General features: G+C 49.6%; 2 long non-coding RNA genes across 2 annotated transcripts in view; one reads left to right on the forward strand and one right to left on the reverse strand.

The window, feature by feature from the left end:
* The window catches only part of LOC131502000 (uncharacterized), a 197,750-nt gene that overhangs the window by 34,546 nt on the left and 149,530 nt on the right, over window positions 1-13,674 (forward strand). The window lies entirely within an intron of this gene.
* On the reverse strand, window positions 5,657-7,871 carry LOC131501999 (uncharacterized). Its single transcript, XR_009256944.1, has 3 exons — window positions 7,715-7,871; window positions 7,075-7,225; window positions 5,657-6,276 (listed from the first exon to the last, which is right to left on the reverse strand). It is a non-coding gene; the product is annotated as an uncharacterized LOC131501999 (long non-coding RNA).

A 13,674-nucleotide genomic window follows, 5' to 3' on the forward strand; every position in this document is an offset into this window, starting at 1 on the left:
ATCATCCCTAAAAGTTTCCTCGCGCCCGACTATAATCCCTCACCCTCTGCCCTCATTGCCAGGCAACCACTGACCCGCTTTGTTCCTACTGATTGTATTTTATAGACTTCTTTTATAAAAAGGAAATCATACAATAGATCCCCTTTTGAGTCTGGCCTCTTTCACTCAGCGTAAGTATCTCCACAGCCATCGTGTTTCACCTGTCAATATTTCCTTTCTCTGTATTCCCCGGTAGGACCCTATTCCCTATGGTTTATCTTTCGAGGCTTAGTGATTACTTCCCTGGATAGATTATTCAGCTGACACATTCTTACCGCCTTTATTCTACGTTTTTGTTGTTTGACTCACCATAAATACCCACATCGATTTACTTCAGGATTTGCTTTTAAAGGTGTCAGGAGGATTCCATGCGAGCTCATTCATTCACTTGTTTAACTATGCAGCCAAGATTGAGCCTTTACTGGTGTTAAAAGAGAAACTGAGGCACATGAAAAACGCAAGTTGATTTGAGCAAACATCGATGTGGCGGGGGCAGCGCCGGGCCGGCTGTGGTGAGGGGCGCGTCGCAGACGGGGGTGCCGCTCAGGGAGAGATTATATAGAGAAAAGGCAGAAGCGAAGGAAGGAAATGATTGATTGGCTATCGCTTCAAGCCTCGTTGGCTGTTGGGGACTGGTTGTTTTGGGGTTTCAGCTCGCGAACCTTGAGGCGTTTGCAGGCTTGCATTTGGGTTCGCTTACCTAGGCCTCCACGGTATTAGAGCCTCCTGGGCCTGCCGACCTCTTTATTCGGTACTAAAGAAGACAGACGTGAATCCCTCACAATCCAATGAGAGGAGATAGCCAAAGAGTTGAGATGCGGAGAGGAGATGCGAGCAAAGAGTTTGTAGTATGTTAGAAGCTAAGACGTGCCATTTAGAAAGAAGGGAGCAGGTTTACGTAAAGGGCCATCAGATGCCACGCTAAGGATGCGGCTCGACTCGGACCACCTCCCACAAATCCAACCGGACGTGGTCTCTGGTGGGCTTTTTCACGGTGTCCGCGCCACGAGACTGCACGGAAATCAGCCCCCAGGGGGGACTGCAAGCCAGGCTGCCGCAATGATGGCAGGAGTCAGCAAGGCGATCGTCCCATGCGGGGCTTCTGGGACCCCCCTGGAGGAGAAAAGCCGGAGAGTGGGAAATGAGGAGGGGGTGGGGGGGGGGGAGAGCATCATCCAGAAAGTCAAAGCTTGTCCCGTGATGGTGGCCCGTGTCTCCTTTCGGTTCCAGAGAGAAACCTGGACCCAGGAACGTGTGTGCGTGGCCGATTCCAAGCCCTCAGCTGTTTGGCGTGGGGCGGGGAGGGAACGAGGCAGAGCCGACTGCCAGTTGAGCCCAGCCGAGATGTCTTGCTCAAACGCTGAGGAAGCAGGGCCCCAAGTCCGTAACCGAAGAATGTTGGACGCTTCCCCAGCCGCACAAATGGTTTTGCATTTAAGCTTAGGTAGGTTTGAGGGAGGAGCGTGAGAGGGTTTCTGTGTAGCCGGAGGAAGAGAACCCTCTGGGCCTGACTTCGGCGCTTTCACGCCGGTGACACCTGGCGCCCGGCCAAGGCAGCCTGAACTTTCTGAGAAACTTCATTTCCTGTTCCCACTGCCTGTGCTGCCTGGAGGGTTGGGGTGACCGAGGCAGGGGAGTGGGCTGCGGGTTAGATGAAAAGCAGGGGGGGGGGGGTGGGACCTGTCTGCTCTGACATGGCTTGGCAATTCTCGCCGGGGCAACTGTAAAAATAAAACTTTGTGCTGCAGAAACTTGGTCCTTTCGGCGGCGAACTTCACTCGTCAGGGTCTTAAGAGGCTTTGGGGAAGACGAAGTTTCGGGTTTTGTTTTGCTTTAGAGCCATTTAGAACAAAACTACTGACTCAAAGCTCAGCGCGGGCCTTACCGCCAACCTAGTTCGAGCCTTGCGTTCAGAGCCACTGGGTGACAGTGGCGGTTGGGGGCGCTGGGGGGATGCGAACAGGATCCACGCACGTCTCCTGACCCCGAACAGGGTGCGGGTTCCCCCACGGATGGTAGGAAAGTGCAATTCCAAATACCAGGACTTGGCGAGTTTTGCGGGACGTTAAGTTGTATCTCACAAGCCGACTTAAAAAAAAAAAAAGGTGCGCCGACCCGTCCAGAGCTTCTAATAGGGCCGTGCAAATTTCACTTCCCGGTGAAATTAATCACTCTTGGTGTAGAGAGGCCTTTAGAACTGCGCCAGTTCCTGCTTGAGGTTCCGGACCGAAAAACAAAACAGGGCCGCGCGGTGATGGGAAAGGGACTGTTGGTATGCTCTTCGGCTTCCTGGCTAATTACGATGCCTTCATGACATTCAAAGGAAACTTGCCTCCCTCGGTGATCTGCAGAGAAGGAAGGGCGGCAGTAGGTGAGCCAAAGAAAAGACAGGGCCCTCCAGTGAAATGCAGAGCAAGACCAATCGGGCCCAATAAATTGAACCTGCAGCGGGGCGGCGGGGGAAGCATCTTAATTTATAAAGGCAATAGATACCCCAGTAATTTGGAAAACCAGCACAGGCGGAAATCAGGTGGGACCAAGAGGTCTGAAACCAATCATAGCTGGTTTTCTCATCTCAAGGACGTGTTACTGAAAACAATTTCGCAAACAAGAGGCCAATAGAAGGAATCGTGGTCTCTTCCTTAAGGTCCATAGCAAACACACACACAGGACACACAAACCATGCGTGTGCGAGGAATTAGGAAACAAGACAAGAACAGATAGAGACGATAAAGCTTTTTAACACTGAACGGCAACTGAAAATGTTCTCTGATAATATTCCTTAAGAAAAAGGTCAACATGATATTTTGTTTTGCCCATTAGGACTATGCTTGATGAATTTTGCTCCTGTGGTTAAAATGATATTAATTCAAGATTTCCGACGTCTCCTTGGAGAGCATCTGGTTGCTGGTCAGGACCAATTAGGCTTGATCGTTTCTACAGTTTGGTTTATATCAAATATCAGTCTTGGCATTCTACGGGCTGAATCTTTTTACTCCCCAGTGCTTTGAACTGTGTTCCACTCTCAGCCTGCCCTGACATTGCTGAATGAATGACTTCGGCAGCTTCCGATCTTCTCTTCTTGAAATTTCCCGAGTGTTTCATTATGGCCATTCAATAGCTATCCAGTCCCTTCCGAGCGCTGTTCATTAGATTCCTCCCATTTCTGCCTCTTCCCCCTTTCTCACCTCCAGTTTTCTCTGTAGCTTTCTCACCTCCAGTTTTCTCTGTAGGGTGCTTTGGCATGCTAGATGGCTTTCTTTACACAGGATTAAGATGGGTTCCAGGAATGTCCTAGGCAACAATTTCTGGATGTTCAAGTCCATTAAAATAGGGGTCAAGGTGTTATGAAGGCAAAGAAGGTTCACCATGATGATAGGTTGAGTGAAAAGAACACCCGGTTTGGGGACCGGTTGCTTTCAGATGTCTTTAAAGATATCTTAATTTCTCTTTTAGAAATTCTTTACTTTTAGAAATGATTCACCTGGATGGCTCAGGTGGTTAAGCATCTGGCTCTTGATTTCAGCTCAGGTCATAATCTCGGCTCAGGGCCTGATCTCGCAGTTCATGGGTTCGAGCCCTGCTTCAGGCTCTGTGCTGTGGCTCCTGCTTGGGATTCCCTCTCTCGCCCTCTCTTGCCCTCTCTCTCTGCCCCTCCCCCACTTGTGGGGGCATGTGTGCACTCTCTCTCTCAAAATAAATAAACATAAAAAAAAAAAAAAAGAAATGGTTCACAAGCCTTCGTTGGGCTTGAGGACCAGGGAGGAGGGCCTGCCACAGGCTCGGGGCATTTAATTGGGTCCTGTCCTACTTCATTCACTCCCACAGAGCATTACACGATGCTCTAGTGAACCTACCAAGTCGAAGGCTTGCTCGGCAAATGGCTTGCAGGGGATTGGAGCAGGGCCGAATGTTCTGGGAGACGTGCTCTGTGTCTTTCGGCGACTCAGGCTTGCTTCCCCCTGACACTGAGTTCACCCTCGTGTGACCTGCATGACGTCAGGAAGGAACAAAGATCAGGCAGCCACAATCAAGGCCATCCAGAGTGCACTCTGTTATTACCGGTCTCCTTCATACCTGGTCGTCACCTGCTCTTTCACTGCAGGAGCCCCCCACAGGTGCTGACCCCTCGCCCATGCCTTTCCTCTCCTGCTTTCCAGATAGACCCCAGGGCCACGAGCCTCTGACCGCCAGTGGTACCCTGTGTCTTCAGTCGGGCAGAAAGGAACAACCCACACGCGGCCCCTTAGCTACAGACTTAGGCCTGTCTCCTCTGCTAGAAAATTCCTGCAAAGCCTTTCCCCCTCTTTAGACTAGAAATGCTGACAATGGATTTGACTCTATCCGGGACTTTCCTACTCCACTGGGCCCAGTGTCTGCCTAAAATGGTGGGCTGGGAAATGTGAGGGTCCCCGGCCTCAGAGATCAGGGACGATGGTGTCTCCGGCTCTTTCTCCACCTCTGTATGGTGAACCTGGGCCTGCTTCCTCATTGTCCGCTCTGGGTCCCTACCCCTCTGACCGCCCTACTGGCTCGTCCCAGACAATTCTCTCCACCCCAACATGGCCTCCTGCCTTAGGCACAGCGGCGGCTCCACCCACAGGGCCCGGCTGGCTTGGCAGCCATCTTTGCCCTTGAAGTCAGCACGCCTTCGTACCCGAGAGGCCTCAGTAGCCCGCGGGGAATCCCCGAGTCCTGACACTAAACACCACCAGCTATCCTCATTTCCCCACCGCCCACTGGGCACCCTAATTAGCCAATGAGACATCTTGGGTAACTTTGAACCAGAATTGCCTCAGGGTTCCCTCTCTTTCAAGCTCTGGATCCATACAACTTGCAAACCCCGTAATCAGACGCGCGCGCGCGCGCGCGCACACACACACACACCAGCTAGTGATCTTCAGCTAAGAATTCAATGCTATCTCGATTTTCTTTAAAAGAATGCCAAATCAAGGAAACGTTCTCCCTCACAAAGCAGGATGAGATGGCAGGTGTGGACAAATGAGGGTCCCAGAACTACTCCTTGTCAGGCACGACCATCTGGAAATGAACCGAAAAGGATTCTCCGGTGTTCCGCAGGCTCCAAGCGTTCTTTTAAGAACACCGAGCGTTCAAGTCACAAAACCCTGAAGGAGTTCTTGTACGCTCTCAGACGGGGCGGTTTGCCCCTTTTCCCAGCTGGGGTGTTTGTGAGATGTCTCTCAAAAAGAAACAACTCAGTACGCAAATCTCTGGGCCTCGGTGAAGCGAGGAAGTCTATTTGAGGCGCCTCTGGGCTGAGGAAGCCCCAAGACATTTTTCACATGGGTTTTGTTAACTAACCAGAGCATTGAGGGCCAATATGGACACTTCAATTTTTTTTTTTCCCCACTAGAGGTTATCTGCGAAGACCACAGGAAATGTTTAAGCAAATTCAAAGGCTATTTCTCAAGAGTTATTAGGATAAGTATAGTAATTTAGAGGCTCGGTTTCTAACAACTGGAGGCCTGACTCCTCCCACCCCCAACCCGCGCTCCACTCAGTTATGTGACCTGACTAACAAATAATCAAAATGCTTGTCAACAGATGTCGGACTGATTTTTTTTTTTTAACGTCTTTTATTTTATTTTTTGAAAGACAGAGAGCACGAGCAGGGGAGGGGCAGAGAGAGAGAAAAAGAGAGGGGGAGACAGAATCCGAAGCAGGCTCCAATCTGTCAGCACAGAGCCCGATGAAGGGCCCGAACCCACACCCGTGAGATCTCCACCTGAGCCCAAGTCGGACGCTTAAGCTGAGCCACCCCTATATTTGCCCCTATATTTGCAATTTTTCATAAAATGTCAGAAAAACAAACCTAGCACTCAGTGTGAAAGCGTCCAGAAGTCTAAGATGTGGCTTTTGGTCCAAAGACTTGGGAGCATCCCTACCCTGTAGCCTGAAGGAGCCATTTTGGCTCTGCCGGCCCAGCGGACGTTGCTGACTGAGCTGACCGGGCTGGTGGCGCAGGGATGGGGGTTTCCGCCACCCAATATCCTCTAGCTCTTTCACTGTTTTGTGTTCCCTTACGTGTCAGCCTTTTCTCCAATTTTTAGACGCTTGGCCACCCTTTTTGCCCGAACTCGGGCTCTGGCATCATCAGGCTCCACGCAAGCGTTTATCTGCTTCGAAAGTGTCCCCCCTTCCTCTCCTCTGTGCAAAGTCGAGGAGGGCTCTTCTCAGTGGCCTGTCCTGGAGTCTTTCCAACTAGATCGGAAGTCCCTGGAGGGCAAGAACAGGATCTTGGCGGGTCTCCCCCCCCACCCCCCCCCACCCCCCAGCACGGACCACCATAGCCGGCCTTCGGTGGCCGTGTGCAAATGCTGCCTTTGTCCGCACGTGAGTCAACGCCACATCTGCTCAGAGCGGAGTTCCCCACGCTGCTGTGGCCCAGAACCCCTCGGGAGGCCCCACAGCACACGGCTGCCTGCGTCCTTACCCACCGGGTTCCTGGGGGGGGCCGCAGCGGGAGGCGGCCTGGGCCTCAGGATGTGGGCCTCTCCCCAGGGATGGGCCCGTGCAGGCGGCACCCGGAGCCCCTGGGGCTGCAGGCTCTACCGGGTGGTTTCACTTTCCCGTACTCTCTTTCATTTGGTTCTCAGGACGATCTGGCAGGTCTCGGGGGCAGACGGCGATCATCTAAGTCACCGGTTCTCGACTGGGGCCCGTCTCGGCCTCCAGGGGACATCCGGCAGGGTCTGGAGGCTGCTTCAGTTGTCACACTTGGGGGCGGGGGCCTCCAGTGGGTAGCGGTCAGGGAGACCGCTAAACACGCCACAGTGCACAGGTCAACCCCCCCCACCCCCCCACCCCACACACGGAATTATCTGTCCCTAAATGTCAACAGGGCTGAGACTGAGGCCCCCTCCCCCTCCCCACCATCTGTGGCAACGTCTGCTTAGCTCGGGCTTCTTAGTCAAAGTAATTTCTTTGTAGCCACCTCCCACCCCCCACCCCTCTCCCCCCACCCCCCCCACCCCCACCACAGGCTGTGCCCCCGCCCCCCGGTGAATCAGACACCTGCATGGCAGTTGATTCCAAAGTGCATCAGAGACAACTGTTGATGATGCGGGTGGGGTTGTCTGCAATGAGTGAGGAGGCGGGCGTCTGATGAGTGTCCCCTCTGGCCCGGGGCCCTTGACACGCGGGCCGTCTGCTTCCGGCGACAATCCTGAGAGAGATTCTAAATCAGAAACTAAGCTCCTCACAGAAGGTCGCGCATCCAATAAAGGGCTCGAGCTCCTAGTCTCATGTTAAAGACAGCAGGCTGCCTCAGATCCTGAATGGATCCGTGTTGTTTTTATGTAAACTGAATAGTATCCCGTGTTTCACAAAACCCCTTGGAGACACTTGGGCCTAAAACATGTGCTACCTTCGTCACTCTTGAGAGAAGCTGAGGTGTCATCCACACGTAATCATTACTTAGCAAGGCACACGGATGAACTTTCCTCGAAATCCCACCCTCCTCCACCCCACCAGGAAGCGGAAAATGCCTTGTATGGCAAAGTAGCAATCACTTCTGCCTTGTCAGAGCCACGGTTTAACCGTGTTGTCCCGCATAATTGCAGTGACTGCGCGGACAGCAGCTCCTGAATAATCTGTGATAGGTCAATTTCCACAGTGTCGAATGTCACCGTTAAAACAGAAGCCACGTACTTACCGTGGTACAGCCAGACCTGGCACAGTTCCTGGCCTAAGGTTTATGCCCACACATGCCGGCTGAGCGAACCACAAGGCTCGTCCGAATAAATCAGGATACGAAGCAACACGTTCAATTGATTTGCAGAACGGAAACTCTAGAGAGTTTTTGCTTGAGATTGATGCCTTCTCTAGTAGTAGCCAAAGAGGCGATAGCTGGCTTTCGTTTCATTGTCAGGGCACAAATAGACATTTCACTATTTCTTTTCTTTTCCTTTTTATTTTTTATTTTTTATTTTTTTTTTAGTGTTATTTTTGAGAGAGAGAGAGAGAGAGCAAGCGCGTGAGAGCATGAGCAGGAGAGGGGCAGAGAGAGAAGGAGACACAGAATCCGAAGCAGGCTCCAGGCTCCGAGCTGTCAGCACAGAGCCGGATGCTGGGCTCCAACTCAGGAACCGTTGAGATCACGACCTGAGCCTAAGTCGGATGTTTAACTGACTGAGCCACCCAGGCGCCCTCCCCCCCCCCCCCCCCCGTTTATTTTCTCAGGGACCCTTGTGCACTTTTGGTGGGAGTGTAGATTGGTACAGCCATCATGGATGACACTCTGGGGATTGCTCAAAAAATTAAAAAATAGAGCTACCGTATGATCCAGCGATCCCACTTGGGGGGATCTGTGTCCAAAGGAAATGAAATCAGGATCTCAAAGACTTACGTGTACCCCCACATTCGTTGTACCACTAACACACACACACACACACACACACACACACACAGGAATATGATTCAGTCTTAAAAAAAAAAAAAAAAGGAGCAAACCCTGCTCCATTTGAGACAACATGGATGAACCTGGAAGACATTACGCTACGTGAGATAAACCAGACACAGACAAATGCTACATGAAATCACTTCTGTGCGGAATCTGCAGGAGTGGCACTCACTGAAGCAGAAAACAGAGTGGCTGCCTGGGGCTGTGGGGGGAAATGGGGAGATGTTGAACAACACGTACAAGGTTTCAGGTCTGTGGGATGAGTACGTTCTGGGGATGTAATGTATGGCACGGTGACTGGAGTCAGTAATACTGTATTGTATACTTATAATTTGCCGTGTGGATCCTAAGTGTCCTCAGTAGGAAACAGAACAAGAACAATGGTCATTAGGTGAGGTGATGGACGTGTTAATTAGCTTGACTGTAGCAATCATTTACCAATGTGAATAGACACCAAAAACAAGATGTGGCGTACCTTAAATATACATAATTTTTGTCAATTATAAAGCTAGAAAAACAAAAAGAACAGCCAAATCAGAAGGCTGATTTCCCCCTAAGATTAATCACGCATCTTGAAATATTACAAGGTTATTTTTCATCCTTATATCGGAATCTAGGAACGCCACCAAATATTATATTTTATGGATGAATATAATTCCAATACATCCGCATTTCTTGTTGGCAGACATTAGTTACATCTTTCTTTAAAAAGAGGGATACACAGTTTAAGACAGGAAATGTTTTCCACGATGAGGTTTTTTTTTAAAAGAACTTCTTGTGGTTTTAGTAACATCTGATGACAAATATGCCCAGCAGTGACTTCTCCATTAGGTACAGAACTAAGGACCCATGAAATGATTTCGATTTCTTCGAAAAATCGGAAGGGAAAAAACTAATATGATCCAGCCCAGACTGTACTCCCCATCAAAGCAACATAGTCCTAAAATCTAACTTTGAACATATACATACATATTTTGGTAGAGGAAGGGCTCTTTGAAGGGAGAAGCACCTACAGCCCATGAAAGTTCTGTCTGGTGGTCCTGTCACCTCTCTCCATTCCACTACTCGACTCTTCTCAAAGAAGTGGTTTTTCTCCTTAGCTTCTGATTTCCATTTTTCAGAGAGCTTCATTCAGTCATCCAAATGCCTTTCTGGGTCCTTCAACGGAAAGACACTTTTTACATCCAGGGGATGACAAGGGACCGATTCAGGGAGCCGGGGAAGGGGCAGGCCCTGTGTGAAGCGACCGGCTTGCAGGTCAAAGGTGAGGGGTCATAGATGACTCCAAGATTGTCAGCTTTGGGATTGGGGCAGATGAAGGTACAGTCATCCAAGTTATCTCAGGGAAATAATCAGGAGAGAGGGGATGCCTGACAGGTCTCGTGGAGAACGACACTGGCGGGGGCTCGGGCTGACCTTGGCAGTGGTACAGATCTTGATGCGGCAGGCAGAGGCAGGAGGATAGGCTGGAGGACTGGGTCCAGGATTTTAAGAGTTATGGAGAGGTCAGTAAATTCAAAGACCTCATGGGAGTCCAGAATGTTGAGGCTTGGATGGCCACCCCCAGCCTTGACCACGAGAAGGGCACCTTGGTAGTTTGTGAAGCCCCGTGTGGGGAAGTCAGAATGCAGTGGATAAAGATCGAGAGGCAGAGAGGGAAAGAGAGAGCTCCTCCCTCGAGGGTCGCCACGTTTTAGAATGCGAGTTGACGTGAAGAAGTCAGTGCGAGGGAGAAAGAGCATGCTGGTATTTTCGCTGCTCTTGTGTCGCTCAGAAAGATGCCTCACTGGTCAGAGAGAATGAAGGATAATCATCTAGATCGGGGTCACCAAACTGTGGCTCACAGGCTAAATGCAGCCCGCTGCCACCTGTTTGTAAATAAAGTTTTATTGGCACCCAGCTATGCTCGTTCATTTTCGTATTGTCTAGACTGGAGTCGTTGCGACAGAGACTGGCCAGAAAAAAGGACCCTTTTATTTACTATCAGGCCCTTTACAGAAAGTTTTTCGGCCCCTGTTCTAGGTCAACTTCCTCAACGTAAAGATGAAAAAACAGATACTCTGTTATATTTCTATAAGCATTTGCTGTCGTGTTCTGACAAATCAGTCATCGCCTCCTGGGATGGCTAATTATCTAGTACATCCCTGCTCACGGACCGAATTTCTCCTCTCATCAAGGCGGATTCTCCTCCCCGTTCTAGCTACAAACCCAAACGAAAGCTAGACGCACCTCCATCTCGTTTCAGGAATGTCTGTTGGGTACCTGATGGCTTAGCCTCATCGCTGCTTCTGAAAACATGGACATTTAGGTGAAAAGGAAATACTTTTGTTTCTACCTCCAGCCTTTACTGTGAATCAAAGCTCATGGTCCGGTTCGCAGTTCACAAGAAAGGGCGAGGTCGCCAGAAAATCAAAAATCACATAGCTTCCTGTTTTTGAAGATGTATTTCAACAATGTCACTGAGGGCTTCAAAGACAAAAAGGGCTGTTTGCCAGAGCCGGACGAGCTCCAAGTGTCTTCGTGTGCCTTATTGTTTATGCTCAGGGGTCAGAGCACCGCCCCCATTGTGGTCTGTCTGCTTCCCACCCCTGCGAGTGTTTTGTTATGCCATTAAGGTTCTTGCTGAAACTTAAATGAAACTTCCCTGATTCCTCTTTGTTGATCCAAGCAACTCATGACAGATAAATGCGAAATGACGTGCAACACTAGGGTAGGTTTTGAGGTTGCAATTGGACAAAGATGGTGGAACGATAGTTTAGAAAACGAAAAGAGTACTGATTTTTGCCATTAATATTTATATATCTTGGCATCAAAATCCCTCGCATTCCCTCCATTTGAATCTGGAAAGGTGCCTCTTAGCAGCGCGATAATCGGCTCCCTGCACCCTCTTCCTCCCTGCTCATTCTCACATGTCCCCCACACCAATTTTCTTTTTAAGTTTATTTATTCGTTTTTGAGAGAGAAAGAGGAGAAGTAGAGGGAGAGGGAGAGGGAGAGGGAGAGGGAGAGGGAGAGAGAGAGAGAGAGAGAGAGAGAGAGAGAATCCCAAGCAGGCTCTGCACCGTCAGTGTGGAGCCGGATGCGGGACCGGAACTCACGAACCGTGAGATCATGACCTGAACTGAAATCAAGAGTTGGAGGCTTAATCGACTGAGCCACCTAGGCGCCCCTCCCCCACACCTGTTTTAAATGATGGCCCTGGGCCTGCATAGCCTCTGTCATCCAGCTCCAAGGCCAAAGCTACACTCCCAGACTACCTAGCATGTTGTTGTCATACAGCTTCAGCTCTGGACTGGTTGAAAAGTCTTCCGAGGAAAGTTGATTTTGTTTATATCTTCTAGTATAGAATTATATACAGGGCAGCCGTGGAAGAATCAGAAGATCTGCTGCCTCAAGGGCTCCAGAGAGTCCTGTCCTTTATGTGAATTCAAACTGCTAAAGCAACTACTACACTGACTGACTGTCCTGAGCTTTGGGTCCAGATTCACGTGGCTATCATAGACTCGAATGGTTCGACCTCTGGCCACCACAGTTCAAGAATAGACTCCGGGAGAAATTAAGAGTTTCTGGGGTCTTCTCAGGATGTGGGGACAGTAGGCCTGGAGTGCCTTAAAAGTTTCCCATAGGAGCCATTTTGGATATGACAACCATGTTGTCTGAATTTAAATTTGAAAGGCACGAACACGTATCCATAGACGTGGACGAACATCCGTAAAGTGCTACTGTCTCTGAGCCTAGTTGGCTTTTTAGGCTACGTGGCATTTCTGTAATTTGTCACTGTCAAGTCTCCTACGCGAGAAGCGTTTTCTCGGGCCTGGTCATCCCTGTCTAAGCTGACTATCAAGGTCTGTCCACCTCAGAAATGAGACGCTGGGGCCTAACTTACTCTGCAGCCTGGTGACATATCTGAAAGTCCTTGAATCGAAATGGCCCAGCTGCCATAGTTCTGGCGATCACGCCCCTCGTACCTTGCTAAATGTCCACCAGCCAGAATATGGATAATCAGATATGGGCCCCTGATGACATTTTGGCTAAGAAGACTTTTCTGCATTTACCTACGGCTGTCCCCAAGATGGTTTTTCAAAAGGTACCTTATTTGGAGAGCTTTGCCGTCTTCTCTTTGATGTAAAATAATTGAGGACTAGTCATTCAGACATCATCAGTGTTTAGTATCGAGCCACCTCTGAATCACCAGTTTATTCTGTTCAGATTTCAGGTGAGTCAGGATTCACGAACCCGGACGAGTTAATCAACACAGAAGGAACAGAGACACAGAGGTCATCTTTGGCCGTTAGTGTTTACCATGTCAATGACTGAGATGATCTTAAAACACCATAAAAACCCAGAGGTGATAGCTTAGTCCCATAACATCAGAATTACGAAGCACTTCAAATCAGTATTGCTCTAAATCAGCGCAGTCCGTTCACCACGCTAATTACAAGTAACGCTAATTTGGATGAGTTTCCTGAATAGTCCACAGATTTAAATCAGTGTTTTCTTTCTAGTACAATCCGAGCATTTTTGACCTTTAGAAAAACAATTCTAAAAATAACATGGACTCGGGATGGGTAAGCCAGCCACAGTTTACCTTTTCTCGGTCGCTATTCCTCGCAGGGATAACGCTACCTTATATGAGCTTCCAGGAGAGTTTTTACGCCACTTATAAATAGGCCCATTAACTCCTCAGCAACCTTGTGAGCGGAAACATACCAACTGATAAAATAGGCTGGCGCTGCACATCTGCCCCGGACAACCCCGGATACCTCGGGCATCCTTGTGTATTATTACGTGTACATTTGCCTTATTCCATGGTTGCGCGGTAGCCCATCGTATGGCGATAGCCTATTTTAACCAGTTCCCTTCTGGTGGCTGTTTATGTTGATTCTGGCTTTTTTTCCTTGGCTGGTATAAACGTGGGATTTTTACATCATCGTTCGGCTGTGCAAATTCGTAGCCAACGATAAACGCCTGGATCAACTAGAGTGTACCTTAAAACCTTGTGGTCTGTTTGCACGTTTCGTCGCTGGCATAAAAGCCCGTGCTGGTGTTTAGGAAGGTAAGGCACGTGTGTTAGCAGAGGCATCATGGGGATGGTTTAGAACAGAGCCTTTGCTCACTCTCTCTGCGACAGGCCGTGAGCTGACTAGTAGACATTTTGTATTTCTAGCCCTCCGTGCAAACTGCATGCTGGTTTCACCGCGTGTTATGCCCGG

Source organism: Neofelis nebulosa, chromosome X, assembly GCF_028018385.1.
Source record: "Neofelis nebulosa isolate mNeoNeb1 chromosome X, mNeoNeb1.pri, whole genome shotgun sequence".
Classification (NCBI taxonomy): Eukaryota; Metazoa; Chordata; class Mammalia; order Carnivora; family Felidae; genus Neofelis; species Neofelis nebulosa.